This window comes from Chiroxiphia lanceolata, chromosome 5 (assembly GCF_009829145.1).
Source record: "Chiroxiphia lanceolata isolate bChiLan1 chromosome 5, bChiLan1.pri, whole genome shotgun sequence".
In the NCBI taxonomy this organism is placed as follows: Eukaryota; Metazoa; Chordata; class Aves; order Passeriformes; family Pipridae; genus Chiroxiphia; species Chiroxiphia lanceolata.
In genome coordinates, this window is record NC_045641.1 from 22,139,151 (window position 1) to 22,164,906 (window position 25,756).

The 25,756-nt window shown below is 40.3% G+C and overlaps 1 protein-coding gene across 3 annotated transcripts in view; it reads right to left on the reverse strand.

Moving 5' to 3' along the window:
• SPAM1 (sperm adhesion molecule 1) overlaps positions 1-20,559 on the reverse strand; it is a 37,459-nt gene extending 16,900 nt beyond the window's left edge. For 2 of the 3 annotated variants that reach the window (XM_032689050.1, XM_032689048.1), the window contains exon 1: positions 20,513-20,559. The gene's annotated coding sequence lies outside the window, so the exon portion shown is untranslated. The other variant, XM_032689049.1, reaches the window with a different exon arrangement.
• Between the last annotated feature and the right edge of the window lie 5,197 nt (positions 20,560-25,756).

Sequence of the window (25,756 nt, forward strand, 5' to 3'; positions counted from 1 at the left end):
AAAATGGGTTGCAAGGCTAAGGGCACATGGTGGAGTGAAGGGAGGCAGGAGACTGAGCTGAAGATGTGGTATCTCCCTTCCCTTCTCTCCACACATCATCTGCTCTCCTGCCAGTCTGATTCCACTGAGATGAATCCTACATCCCTGGCACCACTTAATCTCTCAGGAGAACAAGTCATTAAGGCACCTGTAACATGTTTCTCAGCAACTGTCCTCTGAGCCTCTGTCACACATGTCAGATCCTATCCTGCACACACCATACCCCCTTCTCCCACCCTTCACTGAGGCCCTCTTCTCATTCTCTATTCTGGAACAGCTTGGGACACCCCCAAATCCAACCTTCATTTCTCCAAAGTGCCCATCCTAAATTTCACAAACCGTAGGCAGAATGACCCACTCTGTATCATGCTCACCCATCATGGCCACGGGACAGAGTCTATCCTCGAATTTACATCCCACAGGACACTCTTTTCCTTCAGCCCATTGCAACATGGGTCTGACTCCCATAACTTGCTCCCAGAGTTCTTGGCATTGGCGAGCATTGCCCTCACATGCAGTCAGACCCAGGCAGGTTTTATCCCTTGCAGGTAAGCTATGGGAGCTCAGATTACTCCAGAAGTTCTAGTTAGCACCATGTGCATTTGACATGTCCTGTGCACACCTAAGATTTGCTTTCCCCATGTAGGAATAACTTTGTCACTTGCTTTTATCTTGATTTACCTGTTCTGTCTCTTTAGTCAAGATTTCCTAGATATCTTTCACAGTTCATTGTCAGCTCCAGCCTAAAGAATTCAAACTGTTTTTTTGAGAACTATGTCTTGACTCCACTGAGCCCCACCGTCTGGTACAGGGTTCAACCAGGGCACTGAGGAAGAGACATGGAAATCAGTGCAGTCACACCAGGATGTACATCAAGCATATAACAAAACCAGGAAGCTTGGGAGCATACTGTTGTTCAATCTTCAGAGAATATTTTCCTTCTTATGTGCACATAAACTTTCCAGGTGGAAGTATGTCCTGCATGCACCAGAGACCTCTTCTGTATTATAGCAGTTCAAGACACTCTGACAGCTCCCACTGTCCACTGCACACTTGGAGCTTTGGTGGTGTGTCTGTATCATGCAATGGAGACCAAAGAAGAGTTTCCCCTTATTTCCAAATAAAATAGTTTACCTGCAGGGTACAATGAAATACAGAGACACCAGCCTGGATTTTGAAAATGGTAAAGCATGGAAAATTGCAGTGTATTTATTCAGCACAGGACATTTTTAGTTTGTCTGGGCTATTTTTAGGGCCTGAGATGGTCTCCATGTGGGATAGTTCTGCACTGCACCTTCTAAGTCTAAAAGCCACCATGGACTGAACTGGCAGGTTTCAGTCCCATACTTGGTTTGCAGAGGAGCTCTGCTGTTGCTGTCTCTGCGAGCTTTTAGTTGCAGTTCCTGCAGTTGCAATTTTTCCCTGTTCTGGCACATTTGCATATGCAAGGTTATCTCTGACTTGTGCTTCTCTGTGCAGCACAGGAGAGGAGCAGCACAGCTCTCCTCTGGGAGGCCTCCTACAATGTGGCTTGCACTCAGTGCCTTCCAGGGTTCAGATCCAAGCTTTTAAAGGCAACACAGAAGGCTTTTTTGCCTTTTTTTTTTTCCCTACAATTTTTTAATAACTAACTCATTTTCATTTTGAGAATGACAGATCTAATTTATATTTAAATCTTTCTAATCCCTTGCCAAGCTGCCATCACAATAGGCATTGTAAAATTAGTAAATAAGAATTTTCCTATTTACCTGATTGCCATTCATGTCTCATTGTCTTTTATGTCGTTCTATGCCAACGCACTTTTAAATTATATCTTCCAATGTGAAAGCTAAAAGTAATCTGAGTGAAATTGTTTTATGTCAAGAAAGATAGATTCCTGTGTGTCGTGTATATATTGAAAGCAGTAGCTTTAATAGAATAAAGAAAGAGACACCCTTCCTCACGCAGCCCAAGTGAAAAAAAGTTTGGGAACCTAAACTCCATCTTAAACCAACAGCACAGAATGCTTCTGAAGTTTATCTCATCCCAAAGTCTCACCAAGGAAAATCCAGACAACACAGGTAGCTCTGGTGCATCTCTGCAAATTTATACAATGAGCCCACATTCATTACTGGATATTTCAGATCATGCCTTTAGCAAGAGTAAGCCCACTAGACTATTCACGTGCACTGATGTGGTCATCTAGGAAAGGATCCTTTCCACATGGACAGATTCAGAGCACACTTCAGGAGACAGGGAGAAGCACATGTCCTCACCACAACAGCATAGAATGGGAACTTAACCAACCTTACCATTGTAAATAGTGGAGAGTACAAGAGGCACTTAGCAGTGTTCCCTATACTCCTAAATTCTTGTTGTGTAGGATACCAGGATCACTGGATTTCAGCAAATCCAGTTTCTTGTTCTCAGCTGGCAGACTTTACTTTTTTGTACCAGAATGTGTCTTAGGGCCAGAACATTTCTGTTATGGAAATATAATCCACCTGGGTGCTATTCATGTGGTAGACATGCAAAATCCATGTTAATGCTCTCCACTCATTTTTTCTAAAATGCTAATATTTTTATTAACCATAGTTACTGAGAATAATATAGGGTAGAAAACATGACAGATGATACTGACCAGCAACAAACTATCTTTGGTAAATAATATTGGCTTTCACTCCAAATAGAGAGACAGATCACTGCCCCAAGCAAAGATACATGCAAGGCTTACAAGGCAGGAAGCTTTGTTTCTTGGTTATTCCTTCACAACAGGTTGTGTAAAAGGAGGTAGGAGAGGAGGAAGGAGAGTACCTGGAAATAAGGTCTCCCATCTCTGTCTGGGCTGACTGAAGGAGTTACAGTCCCCTCCCGTCTCTCACTTGTGCAGCAGAGACACACAGATGTAGGCAGCATTCCTCAGCCAAAATCACTCTTGGCTGTATCTTACTGGAGCAGGCACATCAGTGCATCTTCTGCTGCTACGCCCATTTCCAACTCCGAGAAAGTCTATTTTGTTAGTCAATGTGGAGTTAGATTAATTTCTCTAAGACTGTTACACTCCTTACTAGCTTTTGTCAGGTGTTTTTTGTCTTTTTTCTTAATGATTTTTTTAAAGTAGATTGGCATTTTCTGTCAAATATAGTTTGATCAAATAGTTCCCATGCAGTAGTACTTCACAGTGTATTTGATTGATAGGTTTTTTGTTCTCCTCACCTTTGCATGTATTAACTTGATTCAGACTTTAATCTCAAGGATTTTATTCCAAGACCTTCTTGGAGCTAAATCTGCTCTGTCTGCTGAGCATTGAAAACTTGTCTGCTGAGTGTGCTTTTTTTCTCCTCTACCCTGTTTGTGAATTCAAGGGCAGTTAAAACTCATTACAGCTTTGCTGTAACTATTTGTGTGCTGAAAAGAAGTTTTGAGATGTAGTTACTAAAAGGTCATGATCCATGTTTACCCTGTATTACAAGAAATTCAAGGGCTCCAGAAGCCTCTTTTGTTTATTTTCTTTACCTGTTGCTGGCTTACATATCCCTTCTGCAGAAATCAAAAATAGATTACTACCTATTTCTAACTAGATCTGTCTAGAAATAGTTTGTCCATCTTGCACAAATTGCTAGAAGATACTCCTTATTTGTTTCCACCAGTGAGACATCAGACCCAGATTTGCTTGTGATTTCCATATTAAGAACAACAATAAAAGTAATTGTAAGTCCAGTCTGACAAAGTCCTTATGCGCTTCTAAAATAACTTTGAAAAAATGGATTATTTAAGTAAATAGGAATCTCAGTTTATAGGAATGCTTGAGGCAACAGATCCTTCTACTTTCAACAGTCTTTTACTTTCAAAATCTAAGAGTCCAATTTACTAAGCCTGCTGAGAAAAGTGCCAATTAAAGTAGACTATAAACGTTCTGTGTGAAAATGATTACCTGAATTTGAATTAAAAATAAAAAGTCAAGACTTTTCACAGGGACTGGGTAGGAGGTTGCTTACCTGCTAGCTCCCATACCAGTGAGTTTCCACACCTAACACAGCTGGAATGCAGCCTTAAAGAAAGTCTGCATAATAAACTTCCTTGGAACTGCTTCACCTGCTTGGGAAACTAATTTAAATGACTTCTGAAAGCTACAGAGGTAGCAGTTCATTTGGATTGCAAAGCAGTGTAGAAAAGGTGTTTTCCCAGGCTAGCAATCTACATGTTAAAGACATGAAAAGAGCTACTTGGAGTCATAAAGGCTAGTGCCAAAATACATTCAGGAAGACCCATGGTAAGTGAAATGGTGAATCTAGGCAGCAGTGTCACTGTTCACGGGCTATTTATCTTGCATAGTCTTAAAATGTTGTTGTATGCTATAAAAATTGCACTACACTTCGAGATAGCAATATCCAATATTTTTAGACCCTAGAGGAATAGCTTTAGGAAATAGCAATTTCCATGAGAATTTCATGTCTAGACTACATTTTATTTCCAATAGTTTAATTCTTTGCGATATAGAAATAGAATTTCTGGAGGCTATTTTTTATACTCTTCAACTAGTCATTTGAGAACTATTACAGTTTTTTCTGCGCTTGATTCTACTTGGAAACTGTCTATATAAACATGATATATGAACTTCCAGAATGCCTGTATAAAACAGAATTAACTACTTATTTCCAGTTCCACTTTTCAGACCATACAGATATTTGAATTTGCTAATAAAACCACCTGTAATCAGATCATTATGAAACATATAATATAAGAGTAATATAGAGATTTAAAAGTTCAAAAGCTTTATGTAGGATTGTTTTAGATGGGTTTTTTTTGCTATTTTCTTGCTTCTGTGTTGAGCAAACAGAGTAAATCATCTAGGACAGACACTTCTCCGAATATAAAGGAAATTATCACTTTACTGAGGAAAGGGGAAAGACCTTGCAACTGGTGTAATCATGCAAATGTAGGAATCCCACTCTGAATATTATATCAGCAATGAAACATATTAAGAAGTATCTCTTTCTCTGCTGTTATATTACTTCCAAAATCACATTCCCCTAGATAAAAGAAGAGCTTAATAGTGGATTAGACAATAGTTGGAGTCTTCTATTTCATAAAGTGGGATTTTATCATACTAATTTTTTAAGGAAAGCTTAGGGAAATAATAATTAATTTTCAAAGAAGTAAATCACTTCCAATTACCATAGGATACACAACCATTTTGCAACCATATTTGATGGATCATCTTTTATTTGCTACTTCAAACAGTTTTATAATCCATAATTATCTATAAACTACTCTGGGGAATCTCAGGAATAGATTTACAGTCAATGAAGATACATCTTGCTCTGATCCTGCCCTAAAAACCTGCTGAAGCTCTACACAGAAGGAAATGTTCACATGAATAATGCTAAAGCATTTAGCACCCATCTAGAGTAGAGAGAAAAAGCAGTCTTTCATTGTGACCATTTTATAAGAACTTGGCCAGAGTTACTGATTCACTTTTTGTAGACTCAATCTATGTCACCTTCTGTGGGCCAGAGTAGAATCATAGAATCATAGAATCAACTGAGTTGGAAAAGACCTCCGAGACCAAGTCCAACCCTTGATCCAACACTGCTGTGGTTACTAGACCATGACACTAAGTGCCACATCCAGTCTCATCTGAAAAACCTCCAGGGACAATGAATCCACCACCTCGCTGGGCAGCCCATTCCAATGTCTGATTACTCTCTCTGTAAAAAATTTCTTCCTAATATCCAACCTAAATCTCCCCTGGCACAAGTTAAGACCATGCACTCTTGTCCTACTGCTGGTTGCTTGGGAGAAGAGACCAATGCCCACCTGGCTACAACCTCCTTTCAGGGAGTTGTAGAGAGTGATGAGGTCTCCCCTCAGCCTCCTCTTCTTCAAGCTGAACAACCCCAGCTCCCTCAGCCTCTCCTCATAGGACTTGTGCTCCAGTTCCTTCACCAGCCTCGTTGCTCTTCTCTGGACCTGCTCCAGCACCTCAATATCCTTCCTGAACTGAGGGGCCCAGAACTGGACACAGCACTCCAGGTGTGGCCTCACCAGCACTGAGTACAGGGGAAGAATCACTTCCCTGGACCTATTGGCCACACTGTTCCTGACACAGGCCAGGATGCCATTGGCCTTCTTGGCCACCTGGGCATGCTACTGGCTCATGTTCAGCTTCCTGTCAATCCAAACTCCCAGATCCCTTTCTACCTGGCTACTCTCCAGACACTCTGCCCCAGCCTGTAGTGCTGCATGGGGTTGTTGTGGCCAAAGTACAGGATCTGGCACTTTGTTGAACCTCATCCCGTTGGAATCAGACCATCTCTCCAGTCTGTCCAGGTCCCTCTGCAGAGCCCTCCTGCCTTCCAGCTGATCGACACTCCCCCCCACCTTGGTGTCATCTGCATATTTGCTAATGCTACGTTCAATCCCCTCATCCAGATCATCAATAAAGATATTAAACAGAACTGGGCCCAACACTGATCCCTGGAGGACACCACTGGTGACCAGCTGCCAACTGGATGTGGCATCATTCTCCACCACTCTCTGGGCCCAGCCCTCCAGCCAGTTCCTAACCCAGCACAGAGTGCCCCTGTCCATGCCATGGGCTGCCAGCTTTTCCAGGAATATGCTGTGGGAGACAGTGTCAAAAGCTTTGCTGAAGTCCCAATAGACCACATCCACAGCCTTCCCCTCATCCACCAGAGAGGTCACCAGATCATAAAAGGGAAATCAGGTTGGTCAGACAGGCCCTTCCTAAACCCCTGCTGGCTGGGTCTGATCCCTTGTCCATCCTGTAAGTGTTGTGGGATTGCACTTAGGATGATCTGCTCCACAACCTTGCCAGGCACTGAGGTCAGGCTGACAGGCCTGTAGTTTCCCAGGTCCTCCTTGCAGCCCTTTTTGTGGATTGGTGTGATATTTGCCAACTTCCAATCATCTGGGACCTCCCCAGTGAGCCAGGACTGTTGGTAAATGATGAAGAGTGGCTTGGCGAGCTCTTCTGCCAGCTCTCTCATCCTCCTAGGATGGATCCCATCCGGTCCCATAGACTTGTGAGGATCCAAGTGGCTCAGCAGGTCTCTGTTTCCTCCTGAATTACAGGGGGCTATTCAGCTTCCTGTCTCTGTCTACCAGCTCCAGAGGCCACTTGTCCTGAGGACAACCTGTCTTACTGTTGAAAACTGAGGCAAAGAAGGTGTTAAGCAACTCAGCCTTTTCCTCGTCTTTGATGACTATGTTCCCTCCCATGTCCAACAAAGAATGGAGGTTTTCCTTGCCCCCTCCTTTTGCTATTGATGTAATTGTAAAAGCACTTCTTGTTATCCCTAACAGAAGTGGCTAGATTGAGTTCAAATTGTGCCTTTGTCTCTCTAATTTTAATTGCCATTAATCCAAAATGTGCCACTCATTTGAATTACATTAATAATTTACAATTTTCCGTTGGCATAAAACAGCTTCTTCTTGCTGGTAAATATTTCCATACTGGTTATAAATGAGCAGAAAGATTATGTTGAAGTAATTTGCTTCCAAGGAAATATAGAAAAATAATCAGGAAAATACATGGGTATAAAAAAATGCAAAAACCCCACAAAATGGGAATGCCCGGTTGCCCAGTGGGTAACTCTTGTTTGCTAGAGGCATGTAGCAATAAGTCTGTTCATTAGTGTGACATGTACATATATGCAGTCAGAGGTAAAACTGTAGAAGGGTAAATACATTCCTCTGTGTGTGTTGATCAGCACTAAATTTATATGTCAGCTCAGCATGCACAGCCTCTTCAAGATCCTACTAGAGGCTTACCTATATCTTCAGACCAGTGTTATTTTTTGCATAGTGTGGCTCACAACACAGACAGCCAACAGGTGTGCCAGAGCTCTGGTCTAGTATGCAAAAAACCCTAATTCTCACATGGAAGAAACGACCAGGAAAAAGTTGGATTCAACTGAGCAGAGAGAGATGCAAAAATTTATACCAAGGCAGAAGTTATAACCGAGTAGAACAACAAAGACGCAGCAGAACATGGAAATCAGTAGAAGTCCAGAAAATACGGCATTGTATTGATGCCTTAGAATTTTTAAGATTTTTAGCTTAGATGGAAAAAAGGAAGGACATTTCTTTAAAGATTATTGGGAAAACATGGTAATAGTATTTACTGGCATGACATGGAAAAAGAATTAAAAGGGATGAAGGAACATTTATGCTCTCCATGTCCACTAGGGGTTACACAAGGACTAATGAATCTCAATCACATTAAAAAAATCTGAAATTGAATATTAGAAAGCCTTGTAGCAGTAAGAGTACAGTAGAATACTTTGTCTAGGAGAACTGGGAAATCTTTCAAGCAAGTTGTAGGTATAACTAATCCCTAACTTTAGAAATCAGATGATCTCCAGAGGACCCTTTCAGGATTGTATTCTACATTACTCAAACATCAAAAATAATTCTACATTACTCAAACATCTCTTTGACTTAGAATTATTTTCTTTAATTTGGTTGATGTGAAATACATAATACTTTTTGACTGCAAATGTGTCAGGCAACATATTGATTCAAGAAATGAGGCATAGAATCATAGACTCTCCTGAGTTGGAAGGGACCCACAAGGATCATCAAAGTCCAGCTCCTAGGCCTGCACAGGACAGCCCCAGGAATTACACCTTGTGCCTGAGAGTGTTACCTACACATGCTTCAGGCTATTCCCACAGGTTCTGTCACTAGCCACCACAGAGAAGAGATCAGTGCCTGTCCCTCCTCTTCACCTCACAAGGAAGTTGTAGACTGCAATGAGGTCTCCCCTCAGTCTCCTCTTCTCCAGGCTGAACAGACCAAGTGACCTCAGCTGCTCCTCATACAGCTTCCCCTCAAGACCTTTCACCATCTTTGTTGCCCTCCTTTGGACACTCTTAAAGAGTTTAATATCTTTCCTAAATTGTGATGCCCAAAACTGCACACAATATTCAAGGTGAGGCTGCCCCAGTGCAGAGCAGAGTGGGACAATCCCCTCCCTCGACTGGTTGGTGATGCTTTGCCTGATGCCCCCCAGGACACGGTTGGCCCTGCTGGCTGCCGGGGCACTGCTGACTCATATTTAACTTGCCATAGACCAGGACCCCCAGGTCCCTTTCTGGGACCTGCATGTTGTTGGATTGTTTGCTAGATAAAGCCTTTAAAGACTGCTCACGTTTTCATTGCAAACCAATGTAGAAATATGAGAAACAAAGTAATTTTGAAAACTCCTTCCAGTCTCTGGTGCCATATATTTGATATCCAGAAGCATTAAAAACTCCTTACGCTGCCTCAGCAAGTGTAAGGCTAATTCAGAAATTTTAACTACTAATCTCAAACTAGGTACTTAGACGTTGCACCAGTGAGAATTAATAGCTATGTTTAAAAATGTAGACTTTGTTTTCCAACTTCTGAGGTGAAAACTTTTGGTTTAGGCTCATTTATTGCCTCCTTGAACAAACCCAAACTTTGACTTTCTGTACACTGCCCCCAGTAACACTAGTATGACTTGAACTTTAAAGTAACGCTTGATCTTGCTTCTGCACTTAGAACTCGTCCAAGACCACACAAGTCAATACTAAGAAAATTGTCCACGGCTGGTCTGTGTAGCCTTGCAAGGAATTTTTCAGTGTAAAAACCAGTTGTTCCCTCTTGCATGCAATCTGATTACAGAATTATTAGGACATTTAAAGGATTTTAAATCTATCAACCTAATTTATATATAAAACCCTCAAACACTAAACGTTAATTGCAGGCATTTTTATCAAAAATATGATCAAGACTTGAGAACATTAAAATCTTCATTAATCTATAGCCTTTATCCCATATTTGAACAATAGCGGTCCTTTCTCCATCTCTACTCTTAATGGATCCAAAGAATCTACAGTTGAATTTATTTTTTTCTTTTATCATGGTGTCACAATTGAGTTAAAAGCTCAATTCCAACCTATCTAGTTAGTATCTAATCTACCTGTTTCATGGCATAAAATTGGTGTAGCGACAGTTCAGTGCCATGTCATAAAATCTGTGGTACAGCTGAAAGCAATTGAGTTAATGGCAATGAAGGCTGAGCTATTTTCCCACTCTTCAGGCAAATTGGAACCTAATAACTTCAAATGATACTCACTACAGTGAAGTTTGCATCCTGCTGTCTACTTTATCCTACTGGATAAGCTGTAAAATGACTATTAAGCTGCCAAATTGATACTTTCCTTTATCACTTAGGATGGGATTTCTCTCATCCATCTAAAAGTTATGTCCTTGCTCTGAGGTAGTTATTACAGATACACTTTATCATTGACAGAAAAAGACAGAAACACCTAGAGCATGACTCATTCCATCTATGTACAACATCTATCTAGTAGATTTATCCTTGCCAGGAGGTAACTTCTCCCTCTAATAATGACTCAGTAAATCATGGACACATAGCTGGGTGCACAGACCTAACACATAAATGGTTAAGATTGTGCTAATTGGATGCCACAGAGCACTTTACTCAGGCAACTTCAGGCATTTAGCTGAGGTGCCTGCTTTAGGAATGCAGTTGTCATAGACTCTCTCTGAAGGAACCTCTTGAGTTCATGTCCAATCCTCAGCAGTGGGTGAGGGGGGATGAATCACCCTGCAGAAGTGCCTGTCTCTCTCAGTTGCCTGCAGATGATACCTAACAAGAGCAGGCCTTTAATTAGTGCACAAAAGGTAAGGTATGTAGATGAATTCAAGACCTAAATAGTCAGTTATTTATACAGAAAATGAAAAGGAATTTCTCTCCCTAGGTGATGGAAGCACTTTCTGCACTATATTGCACTACTCAGGATGTTATAAAGAACAATGTGAATATCATCACACAAAATTGCTCAATTTGAGTCAGTGCACAGCCTGAAGATGTGCTAGTGACCCACTGGGGCAGTAACCATCCGCCTTAGTGGCTCATCTATTTTTTTCTCCAAGATACTGTATAGGCAAATGCTTGATGTTTAGCCTAATTTTCAATAAAATTATATAAGGATAAATTGTAAGAATTACCTATTTAAAAGGAAAAAAAGACAAAAAGTAAAATGAAAACATGTATGTTGATGACTTTTCCAAAGAGCACACTGCATTAGACAGTTAAGTCAAAGCATTGCCTGTACCAAGTTAGCTCCAAAAGATGCCCACTATATAAACAATTATTATCAAATTGCTGCAGTAATAAATTGGGCAAGTTATTTTTATAAAGAACAAATATAGGACATCATCATGTTACAGTCTGAGCACCAGCTGGGACAGGTTCAATAATGGTGACAAAAAAAAACCACAAATGCAGACACCAGTAGCTTAAGGAGTTCATATGTACAAGCACATGCACATTCAAACCCTTTGGCTTTATGAGTTGCAGTAGTGAGGCTAGAAACCTAGTTTTAGAAAATCAGAAATGGTAACATCTGAGTGCTTTGTGAGTGCCATTGCCAAACACTCCTTCATCTTCCCCTAACATAAACAAATAAACCAGCTCAAATTAGTTTGTGTTACAGATTGTTTACTCAAAGATTGGCTGAAAACACTTTGCAAGCGAAGGAATCACTTTCTTAAATTGATTTACTTTCCAGAACAGCTGCTAAAGCAAATCAAAATAAAGGAACTGCTCTGTAGAAATCCAGTAACAGACAGCATTCTGTTTTACACAGGGTGGCTGCTCTTCCACATGACATGAGAAAGTACAACTCATATTGTATCAGCCAGTCCCCAGCAGGATGAGGAAGAAAAGACCTGGCATTGTTTTAGTCTCTTAGTCTCTTCTCTGCACCACCATAGGGAAAAGTGTACTTGGGAAATGTCAATGTACTGTAGTGCCTATGCCTTTCAAGCAGCACTCAAAATCACAATACACTTTTGCTGTGATATACCAAGCTCGGTTCCATATATCCCGGTAAGGCACAATCTGTCTGGGAAACATGGGAACAAATTCTTCCTTTGGATATTAACTACCCTGGATTAACAGCTGGCATTTAGCAAATAGTGCCTATGCTCTACCGATTTTACCTGTTTTATAGCTTTCTCTGTGACTGCCCTTGACTTAGTGGTTACATCATGCATTAGCAGGATAGCGCTCGTCATTTATTTCCCAACACAACGAGTGTTGTCCCGTGCTGGATCCTGAGCAGGTCCGAGCCAGCCCAAGTCCTGTGTAATTAACTTTGACCCTGCGCTACAAAGTGTGTTTGACAGTGAGCATTATTCTCCCCATCAGTTCTGCAAAAGGAGGATGGGAGAATTCAGATGGGTGGTATGGAACAACCCGGCACAGTTTTGCAGATTGCAGTGCTACAGTTGCAAGTGAATGTCTCTGCATCACACTACAGGGAATAGAGCGCTGCAGAATGAGTTGCATTGGCCTCAAATGCTTCAGTTCTTTTAGTTCTCATCCAAAATAATTTGGGCAATGATAATGTACATATTAAATAAAATATTTTATAATTTTTTTGTACAGGAACAAGTATACTTTTATTGAAACTTTCTTTTATTGAAAGCATCAATGATATTGAAGTTAATGACATTTCATTCCCTGAATATATTTGTCAGAATCTTCCAAGTGAGGTAAAGTTTAATAGGTCGCTTTGTCTGTTCTTTGAAAATGTATGTATATTCCCAAATTCACATATTCTTTTCAAATACTTTCCACAGAATAAAATAATCTTACAATTTTCACTTTATCCTCATATTCACCAGACTGTCCCTCCTTTCCTAGGTTGGATCCATTGTTTTTATTTATAATCTTTGACATCACACAAGATAGATTTTTCTTTTTCTGGTATCCATAGCAATTTTTATTATAACCTATGAATTTTGTCCTTTTACTAGGAATCATTGTACACACCATCAATTATTTGTGTGTGTGTGTGTGTGTGTGTGTGTGTGTGTACACAGTGGTGTCTTCAGTTCTCATTCATGTTCTTTTTCCCTAAATTGCTTATAGTGCTTAACGTATTTTTGAGGTCAGGTTCTGCTCAGATCAGTGTGCAATTCAAATTTTTTTGGTTTTTTTTTTGCAGTTAGATGAAGCCACTAGTTTGCTAACTACTCATATTTGTTATTCTCTTTCAGCATTTCTTTTTCTGGGTACGACTCTTTCACTGAACAAATGCTTTGTATTATTTTTCTTCAACTATCTCTCTTTCCTTGAGGGAGAAAAATCTTTCCTGCTCGGTTTGTTACCGCTAAGTTTACCCTATGCCCACTGACTTGTGAAACCTGAGCAATTTCCTACAACAAATTCTCTTAGAACTGCTACTAACTCAGAATATATATTTTGGTACCCAGTGAATACAATTTACTTATTCACTGGCTCTTCTTGTCCCTGAGGGAAAATCAAGCAGACATAGATCTTTTCTTGCTTTTACTTGTGAACAAATCAGTTTGTTTATGCAAGGTAAAACTAAAACACTGCAGAATGGAAATATAGGTTGAAAAGAATTAGCATCCTCTTTTAAAACAATTTTTTTTAATAAAGGAGAGAAAGGAAGAGAACTTAGTCTTGCATAAGAGAGCTAAGGGGTAATTAAAAAATAAGATGGGAGGGTAAAAAAGGTAACCAAAGGCTAAAAAATTATAAGTTGCTAATAGAAAGGAATAAAGAAAAGAGAATAAATGTATATTGACTGAGGAGGGGCAAGTAAATATATTTATTTACTGCATTCATTCCCAATTTTTAAAAAATTGCAGATAAAATGCCTTGCCCATCAAAATTAAAGTACTTCTGTTTTTATTGACTGTGCTATAAGACCAACATCTAGAGTTACCTAAAGATTTAGAATGTGAAGAATTTAGTGGAATAGGGCTGTTATATTTGCATGAGCTGAGGGGGAGGATTACTTTGTGAATGGAACACAGGAACTACTGCTCTGCCATGGTGCATTTTTATGGTGAAACTTGGAGTGAAAATATTTCCAGAAGCCACAGGAAGGCAGTATCTAACAACTTTATCATAGTTTTGAAAGCTTCATGTCCAATATCTGAAGAAAGGACATGTGATATCTGTCAATTGTTCTACCTGAACTCAGCTTAGAGTTAGTCGAATATTTTTCAATGGCACCTTATTTTCAGGCAGAAAATGCTGACTTTTTACCTTTTGCTTAATTCTGACCTTATCTTTTTGATTGTTATAATGTAAATGACTGATACAATGTAAATTTGCAGCTAAATAATCACAGAGTTGTTTGGCATTTATAACATTTCCATTTCTTTAAAGTGGAGTCAGCCTTCTGTAAATGCCCTGAAGCAACTGCAAAAAAATGTGAATTTTTTTCACAAAAAGATGAGATGTGTCAAGCAGTAAAATGCCTAAAGCCACAAACATTCAAGCGTCTTTCACAGACCCTGGGTGGGCAGACAGAATGCTCTCTGAGTTTTCTTCACCATAAGGAGAAGACTACTCAGGGCCCATGAGTACTGATTTCAGAGATAACTCATGTAGGCAGTAGGCAAAGACGCCCTCGCTCTCCTTTTCGGCTGCCATATTTTAGTGCCCCAATTGCTCAGGTCAGGATAGCCAGGGTATATAGTGTGACCTAGCCTGTAATTGCACTCCTTCACGTCCCTTCAGAGGAACTGGCAGGCAGAGGGGGTGAACCCACACCTTTTCTCATGTTCACATACAAAAGAACTGAAAAAAAGGTCTCTGTTTTCCTGCTCTTCCAGGATCCAAGGTGTAAGACACTTTGAAGGGAAATCACTCCAAACCTGCTTGAACTCCTCCTTTCTGGTTCCACTCCTATAATTTTGTCATCATTGCATCATTGTCCTTGTGGACAATTGCAATAGTAATAGCAAGTATTAATCCATGGGTGTAGATTAATAATCCAGTGTGTGATTTACACTTACGGAGGGAAGTAATAGGACATTGGTGTATAAAATCCCTCAAATACAGGTGGGCTCAAATACTGAGAGGCTGGCATGTGTCCTGGTGCAAGGGATTATAACCTAGCTGTCCTGTCTTTGGTGCTCACTCTGTGCTGTCTCCATCTCGGGGAACCCGGCTGTACCAGCCTGCGGTCCTGGCTAAACTGAATTCCCTGCACAGTTGATAACAAAGTCAGTGTCTGTTTGGAAAATAACGGTTTAAAGATTTCTGCACAAATTCACAGTACTACTGGGTCCTATGTAAAATTTTCTCATTTGACCTACATTTTTTTTTAAGATCGCCATATTTTATAACAAAATAATAGTAACTGTTGCCCTACCCTTAGCCTGATGCTCAGCCTTTTTGGCAATAAAGTGATCATATGAACTTTCCACCCATTTTGCTGTTTTCCAAAGGGAAGAATGTATTTTCTTTCAAAAGGCATTTTTCCAAGTTAATTACTTGACATTATATAGACTTTTCATTATGCAAATCAGCTTACAAGCCCATTAGCTATTGCAGATGTTGTTGGTGTTCTTAACTAGCTTAGTTCTGCAGGACAGTGTGGAACAGCTTCACACAAAGCTTTTGCTACAAGAAAGAAAACCTTATTATCTCACTCACCTCAGAGGGATATATTTCAGCCAAGCAGAATTTCAGAGCTGCTGTGTTTGCCAATGGGTGAATGTCTGTCATTGAACTTGGCTGGATATAACCTTTTGATAGGGGATGTAGAGAATTCTTGCAGAAAGAAAGCAGAAAATTGAGGGGGAAGAGTAGTTTCACTGAAGCAGTAGAAAATGCAATAGTAGCAGGGAAAAGCATTATTTGAGTTTTGCATTTTATATGGGGTAGAAAGGAACAGCTGGCTTGTGACCCTTAGAGGAGTTTTTTGAGGTATTTGCTCTTTGCAGTGTGGAAAACTGACAACATTCAAGCCCCAAAGGGAAAAACCTTCAATTCTGCCCAAAGCCAGTAAATTCAGTGTCTGGTTTTGTGACCTTTTTGCATGCTATACTTTCTGGTTTTCCTCAATTGCTGGTTAAAGTATAAAATCTGTTTTTATATACAGAAATATGAATATTAAAACCAATGTTTTCATCAATAAGAGAAATTTCAGAGACCTGAATACTCAGAAACTTTATTCAGCTTGCAAAAAGCTGAAACTCATCTAAGTTTCCTGAACCAGACAGCTTTCCTAAGTGAGGTTTTCTAATGCAATTTCCAGTAATTTCTCTGTTCTTGATTTTGGTAAGGTTATCAGAGTACGTTATATTGTGGCATTTTTTTTTTTGCCATTTCTATTTTCAGTTTAATAAAAGGAAATTATTACAAGGAGCATAGACCATGACAGGCTGAAAGAAAATTCCCTTTTTTTTCCCTAAGAGTTCAAACTTAGCTTTCTTTAGGCTTTAGGCAAGGATCGCTAAAGGTGCAGGTGACTGTTATTGAACCTTGTTCTCTAACCTCAGTTCTTACTTTGGGTGGTATTTCTTGTTTCTATTTTCAGTGCTGTAATCCCTGAATTACCATTATCACAATACATTAGACCAGAGGGAGTAAGGTTTAGGCCCACAGAGCCACTTAAGTATTTAAAGCATTTCAAAGCCTGAATTCTATTTAAATCACTTAGAGCAGGTTGGTAAAATGCAGTCTTGAACATAGAATACACGGTCTGGAGTGTAAAGTTAGAAAAATATCCCCATCATCTGTTCATTTACATTCTAAATATCTCAGGCTTTAAAATGTTAAACTCCCTCTGCAGGGGTAGAAATAAGCAAATGTGTTAAAGAGTATTTTGACTTTAGTATTTAAAATGCAGGAAGTAAAGCTGCTAAAAAAGCTGTTTTGCATTAAAAAGGGGCACGACTTTTAATTAAACATATTTCTGATATAAATTAAATTGTTTATTTGTTCTCCAAACAAAATCTCAGTGAAAAGGAAAGAAAAAGTTGTAACAATATCAAAAGGTTCAGGGAAAAAAGTTTGTTGGTTAGTTGAAATGACTTTTCATTTTCATTTTGTATTTAGTTAGAAGTTGAAAAGTTGAAGGCAAAATCATTTGTTGAAATGAAACAGCTATAAAAGGATTTTTTCATTTCCTGACTGAAAAAGAAATTTGAGTCTTTAAAGTGATACACAGAGAAGCATCTGTGTTGCATTATCTGTGTCCCTTGGATTTAAGAAGACATAAGTGGTGGAAAATGCAGTTGAAAATAAAGATCTCTGACAGTTTTTCCAAATATTTTCTTTTTATTCCCACTCCCCCAAGCCTTGCCTGTTGCCTCCAGGTTTCTTTCAGAAGCCCTGGTGCTGCTCTGGATCTGAAGGTCAAACCTGGCCTAGGGTACTGACACCTCACCCTCAGCAGGAGCGGGATCAGCTCCTCCGCTGGGTTGCTCCTATGCAGATAGTAGGTGCTCTAAGCTGGGTCATACCATGACTGGAACCTTCCTTGCAGGGCATTAATCTGGGGGAAAAGCAACAGAATTCCTAACCCAATGCCTGCATTTCTACCCTACCTGTTGCACTTTTGGCTCTTTGACACTCTTTAAAAGAAGGAAAAGGAGAAGGTATATTTTTGAAGGTGAAACTTCAATAAAAAGAAGCCCTTTGTATTCTCATTCCTAAAATCTCCCTTTACTGATTTGTCTTATGGGCTGCTTTATGTGCTTATTAGTTTAACTAATAGTAAAAATAAATTTATCATAATGTATGGCCCCTTGATGTGCAGATAAACAGGGATACAGCAGACCCTGCTCAGGCTGTAAGATACTCACTTACACGAAAAATGGGTGGTTGAATAACAGTCCAAAAATTATTTTATTTAGTATATTGCTCAACTACCTAAAGCTAATTATAGTACTTTGATAGAAAGAATTCCAAGTGACAACACTTCCTTTATTGCCATTAGCATGTGCAAACACAGTGAGCCAGCAAAGATTCATAAGCTCTACCACTTTGTGCTGATGGAGTTTGTCTACCTGTCTGCATCACATTTCTTCCCTAACTGGGTCTCTCTAAGAGAGGAAGGTGACTTTTTGGAATCTCTCTGCCATTATTATTGTCAATTCTGAGAGTTATTTTTGATATTGCAGCTCTGTTTTATGCCTGTTAAGTAGATATTTTACTGTATACAGTGCCAGACTGTGGGAATTAATGTACACACTAAAACTCAAACACACAGTCTTGCAGTAACAGTGTTAAGAGCAGTAACCAACACTGTAATGTTTATAGCAGGTCTGTCTGTGTGCATGTAAATAAATTTGACAGATTGTGCAATATATTAATGAAATGATGCTCATTATCCTCGAAGAACACTTTTTAGTAGATATTACTCACAGATTTCAGCAATTTTTTTTTCCAAAGGAAGTACTGTGTATTTTAAGTTACTTGCTATTTTTGTGCATAAAATTCTTGATTTTTTTTTTCTGGCTCATTAGGATATTAGAAGCTATGTGCTAAAAAACTGGGCAGACTGTGCACTTTAGATACTAAGTGATTTGAAGGGGTTTCCAAGATTGTACGCAGAGAATCTGTGTGGTAGAGCTAGTCTTTTGTTACTCTTAGTTTTTTACTAAAGGAGGTTCTCTCATATCTGTCATAATTTTCCTTATATTTCTAGTTCTCTGCATTCCTGACCTGACTCTATTCAATTCTAAGGTTAAATGAGACAGACAATAAATGCTTTAATAAATGTGTAAATTCCAGTCAGAAAAAGAAAATGTATTAGGAGTTATTAGTGCTGATATTTCCACAACAGATCTCATGAAGATGAATTAAGAAACTTTTTGATGGTGAAAAACTATTTCAGACTTTCATATGGCCACAAAATATGTTGAGGACAGAAGGCAGGGCAGTTCTGAGATATCTTGACTCAACACTTCACCCGCAGCCTGCAGAGTCCTCATCTTACAGGGAGTGTTTTTGTTTTAACTGTGTTACTTATAAGCTTCAGAAAACTCACTTGCCATGCCTTTCTCAGACTAAACAACTAGAGCACACTGCTGAGGGCTTAGGGAACTTGAGCCTTCTTCCTGCTTCGCCAAGGTGTTAGGAGAGGTACCTATGTCACAGCTTCCAAAGCTTCTCACAGATATGGTTCATTCCATGCCTGGAGGCCTTACCTTTGATGTGTTCTTGACTATTTGACAAAAGAGGATCAAACACTTCTCTGCTGCATGCAGCCCTGAGGGCCCTGATAGCCTTTCTGTCCCTGCCCAGTCTCTCCTGGGGCCTCCCTCCACCCCAGCCCATATCCCAGGAGCCCCATTTTGGTTTGGCTTGGGGCTACTGGTGCCCGTCTCCACCCCTGTCTCTGTGTAGATCCCTTGGAACCATGCTGTCAGCTTGTCTTCAGCCCCAAGTCCTACTGCTCCTAACTGGGCTCTCTGGACACCTCTTGGACCTGGCTCACCACTTGCTTCTTCCGGGGCTGTCAATGGTCCCCATTACCAGCAACTGGCCCTGTCCACCATGTCCAGCCTCCATCGGTCAGGGGGCATGGCCCATGCTGGCATCACCCTGGGCTGCCCATCCCTCCTGGAGCAGCTGACCCTCACAGTCCCAACACCCTTGTCTTTGGCTTACTATTCTGAGAAAATAATCATATTATGTGTACAAATAACAACTGCTCCCTACTTTTTCCACTGTAATGTTTCAGCAAAATGCTCAAGCTGAGTTAGAAGTGTAGGAGGCCTGGGTTTCAGTCTCTGCTCCCAAACAAGATCAGCAAACAGGTCTCTCAAATGCATTTTGTGAGTACTAGGCTATCAAATAAAATGAGATAGAGTTTGGGTTTATCGGCATCAGCTGGCTCTCCCTCAGATATGCAGAAGATATGTTCTAAGGACACTTAGCAAATCCCTCTCTGCTGGTCGCACAGATGAGAATTCCAGAGAATTGCACCAAACAGTAAATGTGAAATAGGTCTCCAAGTAGCCAGGTGGCAAGAGGGGTCAAGTGCTGATGAGACATTACTAGGAAAACCTGGTGTGTTGAAGGAATGTAGCAGTCTACAGCGCTAGAAAATATCTGAGCAGAAGATTTTAGGGGTTTGGTAACATTTTCATACTAGGTGTAAGCATCCTGTCTCATTGTGGTTGCTACCATTCTGCATCTATTAGCAAGCATAGAAAAACAAACCATCTCTGTAAGTATCCCCATATATTAGGAGACAGACATTTCTTTTCTAAACACAGTGTCCCCATATATTAGGAGACAGACATTTCTTTTCTAAACACAAATTTATGCAGACTAAAACCCCAAAGCCCCAGTGCAAGCAGTTTTTAAAACACTTGGTGATGATTTACCTGTCTATATACATTATATTATAACTACTGTGTTCTATCCCAGGTATCTCCATAGGGTTGGCAGGTATGACATAGGGTGCATAGGAGTCCCACATCCATCTGGGACAGCAGCTGAAGGCTGGGTGGGATATACCTGAAACCCACCTTTTGCTTAGGAATGACCCAGCTCAAACAGTAGCAGGCTTAAACCAAAATAAGCAAATTCATACAGAGTTTTTTTACCTGGTTCTGATGAGATCTGTTGCTTACAAGGCTCTGCAAGAGAGAGCTACCAGAACTGTCTGTTCCCAGGTTACCTTACCTTTATACTGGCTGGCAGACATTCAGTTCTTCCAGTCCTTCCCTAAGTGGCACAGAGTGAAGTTTGTGGCACACCACTTATGCCCACATTCACTTGTTACAGCATGTACTCTTTGGCACAGCAAACAAAGTGATCCCAACCTCCTCCCAGAAGTTGAGATCAGGAGGGGTGAGGGCTCTTGGTATGCAGACAGAAACATTTGCTGCTGTGTGAAAACTGAAGTCTCTGATCAGAGATATCAAGAGAATGAAAACCAGTCATTGGAAAATCTGCAAATTTCTGAAACAGCACAAGTCAGAAACGTGATAGACAGATGGATACTTGAAGTGAGGGTGCTTGTCCTTTTTACTGACTCCTCTTGAGCTAGTACACCAGGCCTCCTTAGTCAAGCTAGACAAAACTCACTGGCCAGCAATGCTACATAACAGCATTGGGGATGCTCAGGCAGCCCCACCACATTTATGAAAGCTCTTCCCATACGCCAGTGCACTGGTTCAGAGCCAGAAGATCTAAAAGGCAGCGCTGCAAAGGAGCTGTACAAATCCTGCTCCTCATGAGCAGGAGCAAACCTAACAGGTGCCCACTTCTGCAGGTGTAAACAGGCTGTATTTCTGATTTTCTCTCCCTGTGTGGCAGAGCTAATCGCCTGGAGGAGTTTGGTTTGTTGACTCTGTTGCTGTGCTGCTTTACCAGCTGCCCTGGCTCCTGCTCGCAGCACCATGGCACAGGAAGGGACGCGGAACCACTCAGAAAGCAGAGCCCTGGAAGCCAGCATGGGACACAGGGTTGCCAAGGCAAACTGAGTCACAAAACATCCAGGTTTTTTCCTATCTCAAGTAATCCTGGAAAAAGATTTGGACTGTGTAAAAACATATACTCGATAAAGAAGTCTGGACAGGTAAAGTCGCTCTTCAATCAGAAGACAGGTTTACCTTACTTTGGAAGTGGTCCATTTCCAGGAAATATGAAATAATATGAATAAGTCATATTTTTTTTCATTTCTATGCCACCAGATCTTCCACGGAGCAACAAAAAATTAGAACAGCTATCTTGTCACGTTTTGCAGTGCAGTGAGTTGATCAGTGCTATAAAATCTGTTTGAGAAACTAGGTAATCACATTCCTCTAGGCAGATTTCAATAGATATGAGACACTCTTCATAACACTTTTCTCTCCATTTCCAATTAATATTTTAATGAGCAAATTTTCTTCAAAGAACCTCTCAAGGAAACAGCAAATTTTATTTGAAAGGAGAAAAAATTTCTAAAAAAGTAGTTTTTCCATTTTTCTCCAAGCCTGATTGAAAGAATTTGATTGATCCGCTCAGAGAGACTGAGTCACTCAGATAACACAATAAAATTGTGGGTAAGTAACCTATTCCTAAAAATGACAGAACATAAAAAACATAAAGATTTTAATGTAAAATTCAGGTACAGCATTCTATTCCATAAGTAGAAAAACCATGTAAATAAAGCTAATCTGCTACAACTAAAGCAAATTTCTATTTCATAGGCTTGGTCACAACATAAAGAAATAGCTTTTCATAGACTGTAGTTCCCTTATGTTGAATTATGTGTATGCAATACCATTTTTAACAAGTAGACTAGACAGTTCTCACAGTGCTTATATATCTATAGCTCAGGTATTAATACTGTGAACTAAATAGCCATTAACCAGGCCCACCACAAGGCCCAAGGGCTCTTACCCTGTTCTTGGCTCAGCCATCTGCAAGACTATCTCTTTGTACTACAGTTTGACTATCTGTAAAATGGTTGTTTATGGCCTTCGTAAAGCATTTCAAGCTTCATGGGCTGGAGATGCTGTAAAAGAGCAGGTATTCATTGGAGTCATTATGCCAGTGACTTAAAAGCCACCAACTATTGAAAACAATAGACATTAAGCGCTTTCTGACATTTGGGTTTAGGAGTTTTCAGTCGTTTTTCCACACCCCATAGGTTAAACCTAGTGTGCATTTGAGCAGTGGTCCAGCACCTTTGGGAAGTGTTGGCTTTCTGGGGCAGTTTTATAGCTGATCTGCAGAGAATATTTACTGTGTCTGAGACAGACTGGATCTTAAGCATGCACAGAATAGACATGGCATTTCTTGAAAGGGCCAGATTCTATGTTCAGATGTCACTTACCTCGTCTCATCTGTAGCCACAAACATGAATAGAAAGGCCAGACTAAACTTTCAGTCAGAAAAAATGGTCATGCTAGAAGAAATCCATCTACAAGCTAGCCTCAGCCAAATGCATTCTTTCATAAATGAAAATTATTATTTCTTCTGTACTCTATATTTTGCCAGCCAGAGCTGGAGGAAATCCTCCAGGTATTAAAAAGCAATAGTAAATGTGTAGTAGTTAGCAAAGCTGTTGCCAATACACCAGCCAAGAAGTTGTCTGATGGCAACCAGCAAGTAGCCCAGTAACTCACCTAACAGTGATTCAACCCATTGCAGAGCAGATGGGTCACATCTCCCAGAGGTCTCAGCTCACATTCACCTTCCCCTTTCTTTCAAAGCTTTGCAATGTTCAGACACTTTGCCTGGCCACAACTCAGGTGCATGTCATGGCCATTCCTTTCCCTGCCCAGGCAGGAGCTCACTGGCGTAAGGAGAAGCAGTGTCACAGATCAGGATACAGACAGTGCTGAAGAGCACAGCCTGCCTGCAGCACTGCACCCCAGGCCTGGCTCCATGGCAATACTTGCCACTGCCCTGGCTGCTCTACCTTCACATCCCACCACAGACTACAGTCCTGGCACTACAAAGCTGCCAAGTGAATGTGTTCCTCTCTGTCTGCCAAGATTGCACGGGGACAGTAATACCGATTGTTCATTATAAAGCCCTAATAGGTGTTTAATGACAGCAATTTTTTTGCAGTGCCAGTTGGTATTTTAATAGCCTTAATAATAGCACATATTAGTAACATTATTACTTGCTTGTGTAACACTATGCTATGCCAGTAGTAACCAATGAACACACATTCTAGGAAATTCATCCACCTGGAGCTGATTTCTCTGAGTAAAGCTTTAAATTCAGGGAAATGAGATGTGAGCTGGGTGTGGGAGTGAGAGAGATGTAATGCCTTTTTGGAGTTACAGATCAGCTTCCAATTCCTGCTGATGCAGAAATCAGTTTAAAAGTAGATAATTCCACCTGGGCATTTGTGTGCCTGCTGCTCCAGACTCAGCCAAGAGCGACAGACCTGCTGCTCAAGCCAAGCTGCCAAGAGGTAGGAATCCCAGATGGGGAGATGCCAATGTGCCATCTTTTGAACAGTCTTTTCCATCCATCCTCCATATGACTAAAAAAATGAATAGTAAGAACAGATGAAACAAATAATATTAGTGGGTTATGATATCAGTTTTGGAGTGTCTGACAAAAGCAGCTCAACCAGCAGCCTCAGATATGTCCCAGCCAATGGGCAAATATTGTAACCATTGATAGCAACTGCTGTAAATGATTTTAAAGCTATTACTCAAAAGATAGTTGTCAGCACCTCCAATAGGAACCTGCACTTGAGTGATTCTATGGTCCCTCAGTGGGAGCAGATGTTGGCCAGACTTGTGCTGAGCACTGGTTCAGGTTGGGTATTTTGCTTTTGCTATTTGTTATATACTTGGTCTGCACACTGAGCATCAATACTTTGACATCCTACACGGATTATCTTTTACTGGCACTGCCCTTCTTTCTGTGCCTGTTGAGGATTGTGGTTAGCATCAGAGAGCTGGTACTAATTTCAGGCACACTATTATGCTAAGTCAGTCCTGTTATGACTCAAAGCAGCTCCCGGGATGATATGTGTGGCATATCAGTTTGGCACAGTCACCTGGGCTCCTTCCTTTGGCTCCATGGTCAATCCTTTTTTTTTTCTTACCCATCTGCCAAGCAAAATGATCCCAGCACACAAGTCCCATATGGCTGTATTCCCATTTCTCCCCCTTTCATGTACTTCTGGGCTTCTTCCCCTGCTGCCCCAAAAGCATGAGAGGCCATAGCAGCTGTTTTGAGCAGAACCTGTAACTGCTACCTGGACAGCCACTAAAAAAAGATTGAGACAATTTTCTTTGCAAAAATTCCACCAGAAAAGCCAAGGACTGAACTGGCAGTTCAATGCTATTTTTCACATACCAACTGAAAGTTTTTCTAATTGATTGGCACCTAGCTTGTTCTAAAAGACTCAGGGTCAAACTCCCAGCTGGTATAAATTAGAGAAATTCCAGTGAAGTCTCTGATTCATTTTCCAAATGATTAAAAATTCAGCAGCAGCTTTAAACTGCCAATGTTATCCATCAAACAGCTGGCTAAAATTCAGAAAGATAGTACATTTTCTGTAATGATGTTTGACATTCAGTATTCTTCATGGACCAGATATAATCAATAGAGATGTTAAAGCAAACATCCTGAAGGTTTAAAAAAAAAACAAAACAAAACCCCCAAAAACCATGCAACTGATAAATATAAATTTTAAGAATGCAGAATCAAATTTGTGATCTCTACAGATGTGTGTTAGTTACCCTAATGAATCAAATTTAAGTTTTAAGAGTTCTGCTGTTCTCTTGGATGGAAGATTGACACTCCTGTCAAAGTGACTGGAAGGATTTTGCTAGCTCTCAGTGGGAGTGGACTGTATCCCTTGTGAAGCACAATTCCCTAGCAGGTATGAATACCGCCTGTGTGCACAGCACAGTTGTTGCATTTTTGTTTCCTTTCTCTTTTCAGTTCTGCTTCTCAAAACATTCAACATATTACAGTTACAGATAAATATTCTAATGAAATTAAAGGCCCTAGAGCTGAACAGCCTTGAGAGAATTAGGGTGACAAAGGAAGATGAGGGAAACTCCAGAATCTGCCTTTTCTCCTGTAACAGACAAAGACTTTGTCTTAGGAGATAAACAAACATTGTCCAAACTTGTTTTATAACTTCTGGGAAGTCTAATATCAGGTCTGCCTCTAACACTTGTATGTATTAGGAGACTTTTGTAAACCTGGTAATTCTGACTGCAGAATTCTGTTTTCTTCAGTTGCCAGACAAAACAGAGCTGGTTTGGGGCTCTTCCTCTTCAGTGTACGCATCTTACTTCCTGACATAATTACAACCACACTGTTTTCTCTGTCTGCTCCACACTGTTGGGCAAGAAAGTCACTACTACTGAAGTCTATATTGTATCAAGGTAAGACAATGATATATGTGATATAGAATGAGATATTTTATTTTACAGGCCAGGAACTCTAATAATTTAG